Source organism: Anabrus simplex, chromosome 2, assembly GCF_040414725.1.
Source record: "Anabrus simplex isolate iqAnaSimp1 chromosome 2, ASM4041472v1, whole genome shotgun sequence".
Lineage (NCBI taxonomy): Eukaryota > Metazoa > Arthropoda > Insecta > Orthoptera > Tettigoniidae > Anabrus > Anabrus simplex.
In genome coordinates this window covers 957,805,675-957,821,955 of record NC_090266.1, presented here as the reverse complement: position 1 = coordinate 957,821,955, position 16,281 = coordinate 957,805,675, and the positions used below count along the sequence as shown (strand labels likewise).

Sequence of the window (16,281 nt, the reverse complement as noted above, 5' to 3'; positions counted from 1 at the left end):
TTTCTGAGTGCAGTGAACCAGACTCTGTTTAAGCATAGACCATTTTTGCTTGCAATTGAGATCATTGGAATGCTTCTTAATTTTATTGCCTCTCAGTATAAACCTCTTGGAGAAGATTTACACATTTACATTGAAAATATTAGCTTGGTGAACATAAGATATTTAAAATCAAATTTCTTTACTTATCACTTGTTTACTTTCATTCAGTATTACAGTATATTTTGCAGGAGCACACCTAAGCTTATATTGCACTTCCCCAAAAATTGAAATACTCTAAATACATCAAGAGGTAAAACAAATGCCCCTAGATTCATCATTGCTCATACAGAATTGAACTATATTCCTTGATTATAGTAAAATTGCCTGATTATACTTCACAGCTAAAATACTCAACTTCATTCTGATTGAGGATACAAATAACAACTTGACCAGACTGAAATTGTTGGGTTAAAACATCATAGCATTTGTCCATTACCCCAGTTTGTAAGTATGGGATCAAGGGTAATGAAAGTTATATGTAGTTTCTCATGCCTGCTTGAGTAGGTGCTTTAACAAACACCTCTTTAGTGCCTAATATTAAAGAATCCTTTTCTGGCAACTGTTGTCAGAACACAACTGCTATCCTGATAAATCCATGCAGAATATAAGTGAAGTGAATCAGAGGTAGATAAAATACTTCTAAAGCTGAAACAGTAAATAACATCTCAGTGCAACATCAGAAAGTTAGCATATACTCAGCTATATGCAACACCACTGTTTTCTTGAAATAATACTGCTCTTATACATTGCCAGTACAATCTATTCTTTACTTACACAACTGTTAGTTTTCAACAATTAAGGAAATTAGAAAAATATGAAAGGTGCATTTTCTGAGATGTGACAAAAGAACCTAGGGACTCCTGTGGTTTCCCATCTTCACACCAGGCAAATGCTGCGCTGTACCTTAATTAAGGCCATGGCCATTTCCTAGTACATTCTGTCACCATTGCATCCCTGGTGGCTTTTCTTATCTGCCATTGGTAGGAACTATTTTTTTTTTTGTGTGTGTAGATAGATTTATGAGATTTTGCTCTTGCCAGAGACTTACTGAAGAATCATAAATTAACTTACATCAGAACTATGGTCCCAATAAGTGTGTCATACACCAAGAACTAACAGAAAAAAAGGAAAAGATATTAGAGCCCTTTCAGATTTTCCAAGGAAGAAGGATAGTGAAACTAAAACATTTTACTTCTGATGCAACAGGCTCATCTCTATGGAACACAGTCAAGTATAGGCCTACTGTGTGAATGTATTGCTGAGTAGTGAGAAGGCCCAATTTCCCATTATGAGTTCTTTATGACCAATTAGTCTGGAAATCAAATTTGGTGAGAAACTGGAACTCTTCTTCATGATTTGAAATGATCAAATTATATGTACATTAATGCACTTTATCTTAGAATTTTCTGTAACATTCATTCATGCAGTATGTTTTAAACAAATATGTCTCTTAATATTGTCAGGCCAGTATTCGGGAGATAGTGGGTTCGAACCCCACTGTCAGCAACCCTGAAGATGGTTTTTCATGGTTTCCCATTTTCACAAAAGGCAAGTGCTGGGGCTGTACCTTAATTAAGGCCACGGATGCTTCCTTCCCACTCCTAGCCCTTTCCTATCCCATAGTCGCCATAAGACCTGTCTGTGTTGATGCGACGTAAAGCAGCTTGCAAAAAAATATTGTCAGGATATCCAAGTCATTTTCCATTGACAGGAAAATGATGTAATGTTTTCATAAGATGTTCATATTTTAGCTTGTATGGTCATAGAAATATTTCAAAGCATACCTATGACTTGAATATAGCTAGCAAGAAGTTATTTGTACACCAAGTATCCCAAAACACCAATTAATATAAAATCTTTGATTTTATAGAGATATAAAATCAGGGGTGTAATGCACCCCCATGCGTGTATTTGCATTCTGAAATTCGGCATGGGTGCTTGATTGTTAAATGAATGTGGGAGATTCCTAGAGTAGCCTATTTTAACTACCTGTGTCTGATGATAAGAAGATTATATTGTTGTAAATATACTCCAGGCTCCAATCACTGTTATGTAATTGACTGGTAAGATATAAAACACAGCCACAACAAAACAACAGCTGGGAAAGCCATGTGTGTTGACTGACAGGAACCCGTGAGCAATAGAGATGTTCGGGGATATTGTATGGCATCATGTGATATTATCACTTGTGAATTCTGTACTGCCTCTCTTCATGTAGTTAGCACCATCACTGTGTGGAGGGAGATGTAAGGATTGGGTTTTATGGCTCAGGCACCCACCCATAAACTGCACATTTCAGTGATGAACACTAAGTGCTGCATTTGCCAATGGGCTGTGAATGATTGGAGATGCATGATTTGCCATGCTGCAGTTGGATGGGAGGGTTTGGGTATGGTGAATGCCAGGTGAATGATACATACCCTCCAGTGCCTAGAGTGAAATTTAGTAAAAGTAGGGTGGCAGTGGGGGGATGTTTTTCATGGAAGGGACTTAATTTAAAGGCAGAAGGTTATAAAAATATTTTACCTGTTGCATGTTGTGTAAGACAGAAGGCTACTTTGGAGACGATCACTGTACCTTTCTGCATGATAATGCTCTTTGCTATAAAGCGGGGTCTGTTTGTGAGTGGTTTAATGACAATAAAGTTCTGGAAATGGACCGGTTTGCCCAGAGCCCCAACCTCAATTCTATCAAACACCTCTAGAATGAACTTGAATGGCAGGCGGTATCACTCCAGACCATATCGACCCACATTACTAACTATACTTGCAACAGCCCTGCAGTAAGAATGGTAGGCTAGTTCGCCAAAGACATTCCGACACCTGGTAGACAACTTTCCCACAGAGTTTAAGTTGTCCACTACTGGACACTATATACAAGGAATGCTTAAAGGACAGTTTCAAGTAGATATCCAGATACTTTTGATCTGCTAGTGTATATCAAAGCCAAATAAGTTTGAATATGCATGTAAATCTGATGTCTAGTCATTAAATAACCTCACATTATGATATTAGGAAGAACATTCAACTAGTACAAACTGATATTCAATATTCTCTCGATTTCAGACATTATGTTCATTAGCTATGTTTAGGATGCATGGATATGATGGAATTATTCAAAACGATCAGAAAAATTTATATTCAGTGAGAAACAAATACCGTATTAATAAAAATTGCTTAATGTAAAGGAACAACTTACCTAGATACTTACTTAGTTGATCCTCTTCTATCTTGTGGTATAGAGGTTTGGCAAAGAGCATGCTAAGTCTTTCTATGCTGTGCTCAGATGTGGGGCTATTTCCAATCTATTCCATGTGAGAGTAGCACTTCCTTGATGTCCGTCCATTTGGTTTACAGTCTGCCCCTGGGTCTTTCCCTTCATAGCATGCCTCCCATATGAGTAGAGGGAATCTAGTGTCTGGCATTCTTGCTACATGGCCAAACTAACATAGCTGTGATTCCTGTATCTGAATGTTGAAAGGATTCACGTTTAAGGCCATCCAGATAGTTTAATTGTGCTCTCTCTCCCCCCTGGTCTTGTGCTCCGATCTTTGTGTGTACCTCATTTCTGCTTTCTGAAGTCTTCTTTTACCTTATTCCCCCAAAGCCCATGATCCTGAGCTATATTTTAAGGTGGCCATACATGCTACATCTTGCTTGGCAATTTCCACGTGCAAACATAAGTCACAAGCAATACGGAATGCAATGACTGGTGCACAGCACTCTGTCTTTCTGCACAGCTCTATTCACAAGCTTAACCATTTGAGCCCCATTATCCCTATATAATGCTTCCCGCTAGATTCCTATTTAATTTCTGCAGCAGTAAGTGATGAGAACATGACATAATCTAACACATAAACTAATTATATTACATGAGAAATATTTATCACGACAAATTAAAATGAGTTAATGTTTAATCACAACTCGACTCAAAATGAATGATTAAATGGGAACTCAGATAAATCAGGATAATCATATTTTTACTTGCACCATAGCTGCCACTTCTTATCTCATTATCACTCTCACTACATTCACCTATTTTGTCCACTAACAAGTTTTTGAATTCAGTAGTTGGTACATCACAATCATTTTCACTGTCCTCTAACTGTTGTAAAATATTAAAATCCAAGAGAAAAACTAAGACATGTTTTTGTACCAAGCTTAGTGTAATAAATTCTCGTAAACATTCAAAAACGACAGTCACTAAACTCTTACAATTCCTGGAAACTATCGTAAAATGAGGAAGGTTTTCGTACGAGTTCTGTAAGATGGATCTACAAAATGTAATCACAGCATAGTCAACATGTGAGGGCTGAAAGTTCAAGCTCATGTCAAGTGAAACGGACTTCAGAGCGGATGGCTAATATTTCAGTGTCAAGTCCCACTCGACAAAGGAGTGCAAAGGATTAGGTTGAAACATGTTGGACAATGATTCTTCTTCTTTATCTCAGCCTTTTCCCACATCACGTAGGGTCAGCGTTGCTTTGGTGGATTCTTCTCTTCCATAAATGTCTATCCAATGCTTCTTCCCTCTTCCAGCCTTTTTCACTTAGATCCCCTTCTGTCTTGTCTTTCAGTCTCATTTTTTGTCTTCCTCTCTTCCTTGACCCTTCAATTTCCAGGTTTCCATTTCTTTTCCCCATGCAGTCCTCCCCTCTTCTCTGCACATGTCCATACCATCTTAGCCTACTTTTTTTAACCTTCTTTCCTATGGGTCCCACTTTCAATGATCCTCTGATGTAATCATTCCTTACAATCATTCCTTACTTTATCCTTTCTTGTAACTCCACTCATCCATCTTAACATTCTCATTTCTGCCACTTCCTTCTTTCTTTCTTTCTTGGGCTTTTGTGATTGGCCAAGTTTCTGCAGTATAAAGCATCACAGGTCTCACCACAGATTTATAGAGCTTTTCTTTCATCCTGCAACTGACCTTCTTATCACACAGTTCTCCACTCAATTTCTTCCAATTCATCCAGCTATTATTTACCCTGTGTTGTATTTCAGCCTCCAGACCTCCATCACTTTGTATGTATGAACCCAGATATTCAAACTTCATGACCAATGGTAGTTCTTCTTCTTGCAGGTTAATACATAGATCTTGTACTTCTTTAGTACACATATATTCGTTTTTCACCCTGTTGATCCTCATTCCTCTTTCTTCCAGAGCTTTCATCCACTCTTCAAGCTTCTCTTGTAATGTCCCTCGGGTCGGTTTGCAGAGTACAACATTGTCGGCAAACATCATGCTCCATGGCGCTGCCTTCTTTACATCTTTAACCAGCATATCCATTACCAGGTCAAAGAGATATGGGCTGAGAGCAGATCCCTGATGTAGTCCTACTCTCACTGGAAATTCCTTAACTGTACCTACACTGCTCCTAATTTGCATTGTTGGACAATGATATCTTGCCATTATTTGCAAAAGAGAACAAAAACACTTTCCAAATGAAGTGCTGGCTACTAAAATGGAAAGATTTCTCGCACATGAACTTACTGAGCGAACTGAGGTTAGAACCAGGTAACTGGTATCAGGGATGCAGTGCTGCCAGAGCACATTGGAACGGAGTCTGAAACCTATCTGGAAAGACGGAACACAGTCTGAAACCTATTTCCCTTTAAATTGACTTTTCTTTGTTTTCTAACATTTTAATATTTTAAATCTCCCACTCAAAACATTACTGCCAACTGTATTTCTGCTTACACTGCATCAATCTCTGGAATGTGTAATATTGAATATTACCTACTTCAAATTTTGAAACGTGGCAGAACTTTTAATTTTTAAATTAACAGAAGGAATTACTAGCTGTTTTCAGTAGCATCGTTTCCTTCTTTCTCTCTTTCTTTCTCTCTTTCCTTTGTTCTTTTTGTTTTATTCCTTGATCCCACTTGGGTCAGTTTTTGCTTCTGGAAGTCTTCAGTTTTGATCAAGTTTATAAAGTATATAAAACGTTAACTTAATAAACAGTGAATGTCTGTTTCACGAAGATGATGAAGACCTTGTTCAGTTATTTTAACAATCAGATGGACTGTAAAGGAATCTGGAGAATCTACTCACAAAAAAGAAGTCAGAGATGATGGCCATATGATTTAAGTTCAGATGCCAGTAGTAGTCCTACCTGTGCAGCATCTGTAAGCATAAGTTTGCCTTCATATCCACAACACTGGACTGCTCAACAATCAAAAAACTTCTTAGTCCTTACCCTTGGCTAGTTATTGAAGATCAGAAAATTTGTTGTATGTTTGTTCAAAGGGACTGGAAATTGGTTAGGGTGTTGAAAGAGAATCAGAGCTCTATCTTTCAGAAGAGTGGGAAAACACTAAGGTTTCATATTATGGAATCAAGAAAGAGGAAGATAATATTTTAATCATAAAAAGCCAAGGCAAACAGAACAATCTCAGATGAAGTTAACCTTGTGGAGAAAAAGAAATTATTACATCTTATTGGTCAACAACTCTGTAAACAGTATGCAAATACCAATAAGGTATAACATACTTTGCTACAAAAAATTGCATTTCATATAACAAATACCCTGATTTAATTGATCTACAGGTAGTCAGTGAACTGGATAAGGGTATAGGCCTGCAGAGTCGTACATCAGTCTCTAGTATATATAATTGTATTAATATTATTCAAGGAATTTGTTGCATCTGATTCTAAATTGTCAGTCATTATAGATGAATCAACAACAATTTCATCAAAAATACTTTTAATAGTATATATCCATGCACATTTCACTGGTGATAATGCAATAATATTTTTCTTTAAATTGCTATACAATAATTGGAGTCTGCTTCTTCTAATTGATTATATTCTAGTGGCACCTTACATGAATTCTTAGCAAAAAATTTGATTAGAGTAGGTAAAGATGAATGAGTTCTGTGTTGGGTAAATATAGGGTGTATTGAAATTACTGAGTCTGAAGTATCCTACTACAGTAAAACTTGCTCAAAGCAGAATTGCAAGAGTCCGTGTTTCTTGTCCGAATTAGACAAGTTTCCAGATTGAACAAAATTATACAAAGAGATTCACAAATTACTTACCCCTGAACCATTAGTCTATTTTTGGTGATGCAAATATCAGTAACACAATATCTTGATGTACAGTAGGTTTTTATTACTCTCGCATAGGCCTGCACTATAACACACTCAACATGTTATGTACAGTATGTACTGTATGTATTAACGCAATTAAAACTGCACAATTTTTTGTCTTATTCCACATGTTTAATAGAAAAATTACAGTATACATATACTTTAAACACATACTGTATCACACAGTTTCTGCCTTCTTCCACATGTTTAATAAACAAACTACAGTATAAACATAACACATTACACACAATACTGTATTCATCAAATTATTCCTTCTTCCATATGTTTAACAAAGAAGCCTGTTTCACCTTCCTTAATGTCATGTCTTTCTCAATGTAGTCTTTAGCACTGTACAGTAGCTCAAGAAGTTGCAGTGAATTCATCATGACAGAAAATTTCATAATGTCCCTGACACACACAATAGCTTGTTCATGAGTGCATATTTTTTCCTGACTTTCTCTTTTTCCCTCCTCTTTCTCTTCCTGGTCTTCGTCCCTCTGATTGTCATCTTCTTGATTCTCTGCATGGCAGATCTTCAGAAGCTGTACAGCAGACTGGCAACTGTAGTGAGTAGCAAGCTGGTCGTTGCTGTGAATGTATTCATCTACATTACATGTAAAATTCTGTTGTTGGCTCAGCATAGATATCAGTGCAGCATTTTCAGTCACTTCCTCAGATGTGCCAACATCATAATTTTCTGCAAATCCTGCTTTTCCAAAACACTTTACGACTTTGAGGTTTGATCTGCTTCATAGCCAAACCGATCAAGTTGACAGCATCCGGTATGGAAACAGAACAGGCAAGGGAGTAGGTGTTGCCAGCTGTATTAACATTCTTGATCAGTGACTGCATCAGTAAATGCCTGTAGTGAGATTTAAAGGTGTAAATCACTCCTTAGTCCATAGGTTGAACAACGATGGTTGTGTTAGGTGGAAACCAGGCTAGCTTGACATTGGAAAGCAATACATGTGGGCGAGAAGTGGCATTGTCGAGATAAAGAATAACTTTCCGATTTTCCTTCTTCATCCTACAGTTAAATTCATTCAGCCATTCTTCCATTTGAGCACTGGTCATCCAGGCTTTCCCACTGCTCCTCCAAGTTACTGGAAGTTTGCGCAAGTCCAAGTTTTTAAAACACCTTGGGGTTGCTGATTTCCCGATTACCAAGGACTTTTCCATTTCCCCCTCCATGTTACCGCACAACAGTACTGTAAGTCTTTCGACATTTTACCCCCACCACACTTTTTCCCACGAAGCGCAAGTGACTTTAAAGGCAAGGTTTGAAAAAAAAAAATCCTGTTTCATCAGCATTGAAAATGTCTTTAGGTTCATAGACAGAAATTAAATTTTGCAGCTTCGATTTCCATTCGGTTACTACATTTCCATCCATGTCTTTGGACTCACTACAGACTTCATTCCATATGATATTGTGTCTTGTTTTGAAACTCTCCAGCCACCCAGTTGATGCATTAAAGGTGGTGTTGCCAAGTGATTTAGCAGTGGCAAGAGCCTCATTCTGTAGCATAGGTCCACTAACTGGAAGGTTTCTCGAACGGGTACTGACGAACCATTCCCACACTAAATCATTGATTTCTTCATCGCCTGTTACCTTATATTTCATCTTAATTTGTCCATTCCCCTCCATCCACTGCTTAGTAATCTCGTTCCTATGTTTTAAAGTCTCATGAACTTGAATTCTTCCACATCTGAAATGTGACATAATTTCACACACAGACAACTTTTCCTTTTCACTCGCTTCAATAACCTTCACTTTCTCGTTCAGGGTCAGTGACATATATTTCTTAGCCATCATGCTGCCTTCAAAACTGGCACAAATTTACTGATGGGACACAAAGTAAGGGAACTGTCTACCTGAGAATTGGGTCCAAATTGTACATCAAGATAAAGATCTTTACAAAACCACAGCAAGAGTCAGGCAATTAGTGAAGATTTAAATCCCATTCTACCAGACATTTGGGTAACCCGGACCTCATTAGATCAGTGTGATGTGGTCTGTAAACACCTGACTCTTCAGTGTTCTCCCCAGAAATTTTCGTCAGCTGGATGCCGGGGAATGGTAACCGGGTGGGGAATACCACATAAAAAATGAATATAATTACACTTCAATATTTATTCTCCCCAGAGCATTAAATCAAATAGGTAAACATGAACTGCAAAATTGAACTATTTTGGTGTTTTTCACGAACAACGAACAAAACATAACAGATTATTTTGAACTTCTAAATCATGTAACACTGGGGCTCACCAATCGGTTGCTGAGGAGTGCCGTACGGGTTTGTGACGTCCCGTGGAATCGAGTGCTTGACGCCAATTCAGACACCGCTCGCACGCGATACTACGTGATATTTAAGCTAAATATTTAAACTCTGATGTAATGGATGCAATTATTCTGAAAATAATGAAGATTTATCATATAAATTAAAGGTTTTATAGTATTTATATTTTAATTTGGAGTATCCAGTGACTCAAATATGCATTAATATTATGTAACTAGCATATATCTAGGTTATGTTAGCCGGAGAACACTAGGGAGAACACTGCTCTTCCCTTGGCAAAATATTTATGTACCTGCAGAACCGGGTATGCCGAAATAAATTTCACAGCTAAAGCATAATTTCCACATTATACAGTAATTATTTTCATAATTTCTTTCTGTTTCCACATTGAACAGATTCCACTTTATACAACATAAATAACATGTGAAGCCATATCCAGTGCGCGGGAACCATAACTTTAGTACACATTGGACAAGTTTCCGCTTTATAGACGTTCCGCTTTGAGCAAGTGATATGGTCTGCATCATAGAATAGAACTGCATGTTGGTAAAACAGTAAATGCCATGTCTGGAATAAATGAATTTTAGATTTTCATGGATAAAGTCTATTCATTGTACTACAGATACCCAAAATATCAGTATCAAATGCAGGAAAATGATTTAGGACTGCAAGTAGCAAAAGTGAGGAGAATTCTGTCTGTGCACTGGGTAGCTTCATTGCACAGAGCTCCTGTGGCAACTGTAAAGAGCTACAAAGCTCTGTGTGAACATCACCTAATGGCATCAGATGGTCAAAATCACAGTTCTGAAGAGCGTTCAATGTATTAAGGTCGCTGCCCTTTCATTTCTTCACACATGTTTGTGTTTAATTTAGCACTACTGTCATTCCCAAAGTGATGTTGCCAATATATCTGAGTTCAAAACACTGATTGAAGAAATCAAGTAATGGAACCTTCTACATGGCCAGTAGCTATAGATATTCCATGGGTGGAGGGAGAGAACAAATTTGCACAACTGTATGAAAGAGTCTGCATGCCATTCGACAATGGTTCAGAAGACTTCATGGATCTGTACAGATATTCAAGAAAAGAATAAACAGCAACAGAGAAAATAAATATTAGAGGGCATTTGACCTGTGCAGGTTATTGTATGTAAAGAATTTTTGTGAATAGATTAATTCCATCCCCTTGCTTGTGGAGATTAAACAGCCAAAGTAGGGGACTGCCTGTAGGCATGAAGTGCAGGGGGACTTTGAGGGCCCTGGGACCGCTATGGTAGCTTTGAAGACGCTTCAAGAACTCTGAAAAGCTGTGGCAAAAGGAGCTTTGGTTAAGACATAGCAGGTCGTTATGCATGCTTGGTACCAATATGAGTAAAAAAAAAAGTCCTGTAAATTTATATCTTATAAGCTATTAGTTGTATAGTATTATTTGAAGTGATTCTACATACTGTATTAGAGTTCATTATGTGTGTAAGTACAGAAGATATTATGAGTAGAATTTTGTAAATATAAACTTATTAAGGATGAGCTGTGTGTTAAATAGAAACATTTTTATTGTAAATTGTATAGTACTGTCATTTAGGAAATGTTCTTCCTTTTTTTTTTAAATTAAAAATTTAGTGCGTGATAACAATGTGTTCTTATGGATCCTTTTCCACCGAAGTAGGCACCTTATATGCAAATAAAATGATTTTGATTTGATTTAGTTTCATAAACAGTAATGGTAAATGTGTGAAAGACAATTTGAATAAAGTGAGACTGGCTATATCAACATAGCCAATAACTAGCGCTGACTGTGAAAAGAGGATTTAGCACTTTGAATGTCATCATGACACTATCCACAAACCATCTTGTGATTGAAAATGTGCCTACTTTGATGTTTATCAACTTATTCGAGCCATGAGTTCTGTCAGATCCAACACCATAGGCCTACGAGAATGGTCTCTGAAACATGGGATGGCTGATGACACGTATCAGACAGCGCCAGCATCAACAAAATGAAAGATACAAGACTCTCTAAGCTCTTTCGACTGTGAGTGTTTGAATTTTATTGCCGTTTCTAAGTAATTATTCATATAAAGTATTATTATTATTATTAAGTTATTTATTATTATTATTATTATTCATACACTTCTCCACAGGAAATATGGGTAGTAATGGGGCACGGGATGCACCAAGTGCCTTACGTAATTAAAGTATTTACACATTATAATACAAACGTTGATATACAGGTATATACAAAACTGTAGATCATGGGATTTTCATTCTTGCGAGAGGAACGATCGCACAATGTTGCATGTTGACAGGAGGACAGAATGTTGCATAATTTTGTAGATGTTCGGTGGAAGACCCAGTTCTCGCAGACTCTTGTGAAGTGTATGTGGAATGAGGCCGTTGACTGACAGAATCACAGGAACTATTCATACCAGTTTCATCTTCCAGATCCTCTTTATCTCTTCTGCAAGTTCTTTGTACTTGGAGATTTTTTCACTGTTCTTCCTGTCAATTTTGGTGTCATTGGGGATAGCGATGTCAATAATGAAAGTCGTCCGAGTTTTCTTGTTTACCAGTATGATGTCTGGCCTGTTATGGTTGACTGTTTTGTCTGTCACTACAACAGTGTCCCAATAAAGCTTAATCGACTCGTTCTCCAGGAATGGTGTTGGATGGTACTTGTAATAAGGGATACGCTCCTGAATTAATTGGTTTTCCTGAGCAAGTGCCTGGTGTATGATTCCCAAGACAAGATTGTGTCATCTTGTGTATTCTACGGGGGCAAGTACTGGCCAGCCTGCAGTGATATGGTCGATGGTCTCGAGATGAACGGAGCATCGTCTGCATTTGTCGGAGAGTACGCTGGTGTCTTTGATGATGTACTTTTTGTAATTGTTTGTAGCTATTACTTGGTCTTGTATAGCAACTGCAAATCCCTCTGTCTCCCCAAATAAGCGCCCACTTTATTGTTGTTGTTGTTGCTGTTGCTGTTGCTGTTGCTGTTGCTGTTGCTGTTGCTGTTTGGAACCCTAGTTTACATAGTATACTAGGGTTTTAGTTAAAATACATTTTCAGTTTTACAATGAAAAAGAATTCATCTATCTAATCGACAGAAAATGAAGTGGATGAAGTTAATAAAATATTTGTAACAGCACGGCTTCTTAAACAAATGATACAGGGGTTTTGATAATGCAATGTTGCAATAATTCAAATGAGAGTTCAAGCCATGCCTTCTTCATTTAAATGCAGCACATTCAAACAGTAGGTGATCCACCATTTGTGAGGATCTGCAAACACACACGTAGCCATCAGGATGATTAATTCTGAATCGATGAAAATAATAACCAAATTTCCCACGACCAGTCAAAATTGAGTAATTTCAAAGCTTGCCACCAACACGTTACTTTGTAGGCGGTTGAAAACCTCAGGGAAGAATATTTCTCTGGTAACTTGGCCTCTAGTGGAAGAAGTCCAAATGTTGTTCCATTGATGGATTACGTGCTTCTTTATGATTTTTTATAGCGGAGCTAGGTGACGTTTTGTCATAAGAAATTTCCAAATTAGATGTAGCCGCTGCTTTCACCAGTAGATCAGCTTTCTCGTTTCCAGATATTCCACATTGACTGTGAATCCAGTCAAAACAGATGTGCGTACTTTGTTGAGCTGTGGTTCTAATAGCTACAGCTATTGGATTCAGATTATATTTATTATTTATCACATTCAGCGCAGCTTGCAAATCACTTAATTACCGAGATTTCTTATTGTTAGATTTGCACTATTTGATCGCAGACTTGATTGCCCACAGTTCAGCCTGGAAAATAGAGCATGTGGAAGAGAGTTTGTACTGGGACGAGAATACCTCAGAATCGTTTTCAAGAACAACAAAGGCACATCCAACTTTGTCCTGTTCATCTCTACTTGGTATGCAAGATCCATCTGTATAAATAAAGCAGTCGTGGGTAATTGAACAATTTTCATAAATGAAGTTTTTGAAGATACTTGGGTGATCAGACTGTAGAAATTATGACAAATACCATGCAGCTTTTATGCTATTTTATGTTATGTAGAACTATATTACAGGTCAGTTAAGTTGGTATTGAATTTGGAAAATACTTCATTAATGTTTTGCTGTTATTGTATTATTTTTATAGTTATTTTTATTATTATTATTTACCAGATCATCTATAAAATTAGTAAGATGTATAATAAATTGACAGTGCTAGTGACAAGTATGACTTAATATGGAAATTAACTGCAACTGACAGGGCTATTTCAAAAAAACTGATCAACCCTTAAGTTATGATAACACAACAGAATAATTCTAATATTTTGCTCTAGCCCTGGTGTACAGATTTCTTGCCCTTCGGATGTTACATTTTTGTAACTTATACAGTGGTATATTGAGACATTTAAATACAACTAATTTAATGCAATTATTTTCCTGTTTTAATTGGTGAAAAGCCCTTTTAAATAATCCATTGTATGCTTGTTCATCTTTGTCATTTCATGAGTGAGTCAGAAGCCTATTTCTGTTACTACTGCAACCCTGACCCATGTAATTACTTGTGGATTGGTGAGAAAATGTATTCAACTCTTCTCAATAAGGTTACTCTTCAGACTGAAAAGTCTGACACAGTGAAGAAATAATTAGTCCACACAAAATGCTGGTCATAACACACTGTTTCTTAGCCACTGGAAGGAAGTTTTTTTTTTTTTTTTGCTAGGGGCTTTACGTCGCACCGACACAGATAGGTCTTATGGCGACGATCTGGAAGGAAGTATAAAGATTAAAAGTTATTTGCAGCTATTTCTTCTCAGGCACTAAGAGAGATTATTCCAAGAACTTGCAGAGCAAAATTTTTTGGAGAACTGTCTATCAGTTCATCAACCTGAAGCCCCCAGTGGAGGAGGTAGAATACATCCACAGTATCCCCTGCCTGTTGTAAGAGGCAACTAACAGCGCCCCCAGGGCTCTCAAATTGGGAGGGTGGTTGACGACCACAGACACCCTAGCTGAGACTGACAATTGCTGCCACTTGCTTGTGCCAGTCTCTTCTCTTTAATTTTTCCTATCTGACCTCCCTTGGTTAATTCTAGATTCTAGTTCTTTTCTGACCCCGATAGTAGAAGTTTTGCGAGGCCTAGGAAGTCTTTATTTTCACGCCCTTCCTTTTCTTTTAATAGTTTAATGTTATTGATTTTGTCCCACTCACTACTTTTGTGGTTTTCGTAGATGCTATGGTACTACAGGAGATCTTTAACATGCCTGTAAATCTATCAACATGTGGCTGATTTATCTGAGCACCTTCAAATACCATCAGACTGAGACTGGATTGAATGCACCAACTTGAGCTCAGACGGCCAGTGCTCTACTATATCTATTATATTGCTAATTAATTTATCACTTGCAACAGTGCTCTACTGCCGAAGCTACTCAGCCCAGCCCTTTTCTTTTGCCGGTACCTTCTTTTCTGAAGTGTTGGCCTATTTCATTTACCCTCTGATTAATGTTAAGAGAGGATGGTCACCTGGTTGTACATCCTCTTAAAACAATAACCACTGACCCACTACATTCCCAGTCCTAGCCTTTACCCAAATTTGTGTCACTGAAAACCTTCAGTGTATTAGTAGGACGTTAAACTACTTGCAAAAAATGAACAAACAATGAAACCTGAAAGAGCACCACCAAAGGTTATGCCATTCTAGTTAAACTGCAAAAACCAATGAGTTAATTTTCTTTATCATCATATCTTTATTCACTTTGGGTCAACCTTCTTAGAGTTTCTCTATCAGTATATCATGGGCACAATTTTTCTTATTCTAATCTGAATATTCCTTCAACTTAATTTTCCAGGCAAGCGTTTTGCCTGTGGATATCAATGAATTTGGACTTAAAGAAAGAACAGAGTAAGTTATGCAAATTGCTGTTTTCAGTATATTGTTCTAGCTCATGTTGAAACTTAATGCAAATGGTCACCACACACACTATATCTTGCACATTGTGTTCTGTGTATACAGGGGCTATATTTCAAGCAGCGTCATAATTCCCTCATGCCATGCCCAAGACTGTAAATTGTACAACTTACTAGTACAGATGCACAATATTATACTGCAACTTAGGTTTGCAAAAGCAAATCATCAAGCAAAATGTAGTGTATGTGGCTGTCTTTAGCATAGAAAGATACACCTTTGTCCTGTTACTGACTTCACTCTTTCCTGTGAAGCCCAGTTTTATAACTTGTTATAGCTGCCCTACGACTGCAATCCAGTTGCTGTCCTCTCAGCTTGATTTCATGGTGTACTGGGTCATGCAAAATCACCATGGCCTTTTTTTTCCAGCACCTCTGCCCATGTTACATCCACTCATTTCCTCTTGCTGTACATTTAAACTGTGGGTTGTGTGCATTTTAGGTGATAAGTGCAATGTCATAAGCAAATGCTAATTTGGAGATCTTTGCTGGATAGATTCTTTAATTTCTCATGGTGAAGCTCTTGGTCCATTTTTGCACTCCTCATGATATCAGACATCAGCATAATAGAGGCAAGGCACCAAAATATTGCCTCTGAGCAGCTATGGCTTGAAACAAAACTCTGAATTTGGGAGGCGGTGGGTTGAGAACTGTTTTCCGTGGTTTTCCATTCACCACACTAAAAAAGACCCTACACAGTCAGTAATACTGATCAGTAATAATGAGTCAATAATACTGACAGTACGCATCAAAATTTTAGCGACCTTACATGATCATTACTACTGTCAGTATTTTGGTCAGTACTAGTGCACTTGCGGTATTCTCACTTTACAAATAAAAAGTCAATAACCGCCAATACGGAATGAGATTTTTAACAAGCAATTGCCG

The 16,281-nt window shown here is 37.5% G+C and overlaps 1 protein-coding gene across 1 annotated transcript in view; it reads left to right on the top strand.

The window, feature by feature from the left end:
- The window catches only part of Elk (Eag-like K[+] channel), an 826,503-nt gene that overhangs the window by 553,523 nt on the left and 256,699 nt on the right, over positions 1 to 16,281 (top strand). The window lies entirely within an intron of this gene.